At 40.1% G+C, this 3,263-nt stretch overlaps 1 non-coding gene across 1 annotated transcript; it reads right to left on the bottom strand.

Annotated features, from left to right (window-relative positions):
* Positions 1 to 2,757: 2,757 nt before the first annotated feature.
* Positions 2,758 to 2,864, bottom strand: LOC114514239. The gene has a single exon (XR_003685967.1). It is a non-coding gene; the product is annotated as a U6 spliceosomal RNA (small nuclear RNA).
* Positions 2,865 to 3,263: the final 399 nt, after the last annotated feature.

Consider the following 3,263-nt stretch of genomic DNA (forward strand, 5'->3'; position numbering starts at 1 on the left):
TTAACAAAGCACCATAAAACTAATATATTTGTCAAGCTGTTGTTTTTATCCCATTTATTAACATTGCATGGATAACACCCAGAGTCATTGGGCTGTATTTACGGAGGCATGGTTCATTGTAACAGTGCACCACCAAAATAACAATCTGACACAATTGCTATTTCCTTCAAAATATTTCCTGTGATTTAGCTTTCTGTTGCAGCTGTAATTACCACAGACTTAGTGACTTAAAACAAACATATATGTCTCAGAGTTTCTGTAGGGCATACGTAAGTGTGACATGGGTTTTAGCAAGCTAAAATCACGGTGTTAGCAGGGGCACACTCCTCACCTGAGGCTCTGGGGAAGAATCCGATTCTAAGCTCATGCATGTTGTTGGCTGAATTCAGTTCCTTGATGCTGTAAGACTGAAGCCGCTTTTTCCCTGCAGGTCCTTAGCTATGAGGGCTTCTCAACCATCCTCACATGTGCCCCCTTAGATATCAGAACCACCAACGGCACGTCAAATCCTCCACACACTGGAATTCTCTGGCTTTTCCTTCTGCTCCATCTTCCTTCCTTCAGTTGGACAAAATTCTCTGCTTTTAAGGATCATGCAATTAAATTGGATCCACCCATGGCAATCTCCCTACCTTGATATCTGTCACCTTAATTACCTCTGCAAAGCTCCTCTCGCAATGTAACGCAACATTCACAGGTTCCAGGGACTAGGGCATCTTTAGAGGGCCATGATTCTGCCTACCACAGTTCTCCATAACTGGGACCTTCATGCCAAGGAGAGGGTAGAGGTACAGCGCCAATCTACTGTGCCCTGTGTAGGAATAAACCCTCAAAGGCACAATTAATTAGCTCAGATAAACTCATCATCATTCTGCTGCTCACTGGCTCCAATAGCATCTCCAGAAGACAATTTATTTGAGATGTTACTCCTCCAAAATTAGTCACAGCTGGGTATTTCATAATGGGCTCTGCTCCCTCATAAAGGGCCAGGCTTTTCAAAAGAGCAACAGTGCTGTTTTTGCAATAACCACATGAACTGCCTTCCTGGGCAGTGAAGGAGAACAACGTGAAAATCAATTCAAAATAATCTCACCACATAACATGGGAGACTATACCTACAGTGGTGGTTGTATCTTCACAACCCTCTTAACTCTCCAAATATTTGAGACTTTTTGTTTCTGTTCTCAATCTACTAGTGGCCTCTTCACTGCCAAATTCAAGGTAATGAAAGCATTTGGAGTGAATGGTGATCATCCTATGTTCTGAACATCTCTCTCACTTATAAACACATACATAGAGACTAAGATGGATAGGTGGGGAGACTACAACTTGTCATGAGCAAGGGAGCATCCCTGAAAGGAGTCACTCACACACATTTGTGCCTTTCCACAATGCCAGGTTTATTAGAAGAGACCTCCCCAACTAGCCAATAGAGTCACACACAAGTTACACAGAGAGGGGGAGAACAACAGAAGTGGGTGGCTTGAGCTTTTGGCACAAAGTCCTGGTCACTGGCAGTGTCCACAAGTGGAGAGGTGGGCATCAATCTCAAGTCAGGTGGCTATAGTGGTGACATGTGTCCAGTGGAGTGGAAGTCCAGCAGGGCTCCAAGAGTGACCAGTGGCACAGCCAACCTTGAGCATTGGGAGCTCTGGGTTCTTATAGCCCACAAGTGGGGGAGGTCCCACTCATACTGGTGTGCAGACAGAATCCTTATCCAAGTGTATGAACTTGTGACTTTGGGCCTTCTGGGCCCCTCATAAGGATATTCCTATTACACTCCATTACATCAGTCTTGACACAGCACTTGACATGACTGTCATGGCTGACAGGGACTCCATATTGGACTGTCAGAAGCATCCAAAATCTATTCTGCTCTTGCTCTACACACAAACATACATACTTTTTAAAAAGTATTTATGCACCTTATAAACTCACTTTAAAATATAATTTTTAAATGTTGTATTAGATATTCAAGAACAATTGAATATTCAGAAAACAAAGCCACAAGAATTAACCTAAGAAATGTTGAGACATCCAACATTAATGAGGAGAATTTTTATCCCAACATTGTTGTTAATTGTTATTTAACTAGGAGAGAACTACGTGAATGAACTGGTGACTGGAAAGAACACATTATATTCACTGAAACCTTCCTATCTGTGATGCAAATTTAAATTCTGTTCTCCCAGGGAAAATTTCAGACTGCTGCACCCATCCCACCACTGATAGAGGAGGCTTGGGGACTATTAGAACTTCCTGGGAAGGAGTAAGTTTAGAAGCTTTTAGGATAACTTTACACAGTGAGGGGGAAGGGAGCCTCCTTCTGGTCAATTCAATAGAAGAGAATTTTGTCTTTTGCTGAAAGTTCTTCTTTGTCTATTTTACAACTGAAATTGCAACCAGATTCTCTTCATAAAAAAGATTCTGCAGTACCAACACACAAAGAGCAAAGAAAATACACCCTGAACTCCCTCAGCAGAAATGTGCCCCAACATATACACATGCTTCAAAGTGAAGAAAGCTCCACACTGCTTCAACTACTAAATAATCATTTTACACGGCAGCTCACTTCCAAAGAAAACACAGCCCACACATTAAATATGTTCTCAAATTATGGGTAGACTTAGCACAAATCCTATAAGCTAAATAGCTTGAAAGTGAATTTTTAAAATGATCTTTATTAAAATATTCATTAATTTATTGTAGTTTAATATAGATTTCCGTTAGTCTAATGTAGGCTTCTAATACAGTGTATGAAATATGGAAGACTTCACAAATTTGCATACCATTCTTATGCAACAGCCATGCTAATCTGCAACACATCATTCCAATTTCAGTCCATGTGCTGCCAAAGTGAGCACTAGCCTTCTAATATTTATAACAAGAAATATACTATAGAAGCATAAATCCTGATTCATATATTTTAATTTACAAATACATCAATTTGATTAATGAAGTCATGTTTCTGTCCAAATCATATTAAATTACATCCATAGCCAAATCCCTGAAATAAATTATGAGCTCATTCAGGAAACACCCTGCCAAGAGAATATTTGGCACATAGTAGGCAGTCAATAAATACTGAAAATAATAAACATGTATCCTATCAAGGCATACATCACACAGAGACTTTTGACAATGTGGTAACTGTTCAATTGAAATGGTAACAACAATGCAGTTAGTCCCTCATCCAACACACTTGAGAGTTGCCTCCCCTTCTATTAATTGAAATGCATTCTGGAGAGATACACTAATCAATG

This window comes from Phyllostomus discolor, chromosome 2 (genome assembly GCF_004126475.2).
Source record: "Phyllostomus discolor isolate MPI-MPIP mPhyDis1 chromosome 2, mPhyDis1.pri.v3, whole genome shotgun sequence".
NCBI classification, from domain to species: domain Eukaryota; kingdom Metazoa; phylum Chordata; class Mammalia; order Chiroptera; family Phyllostomidae; genus Phyllostomus; species Phyllostomus discolor.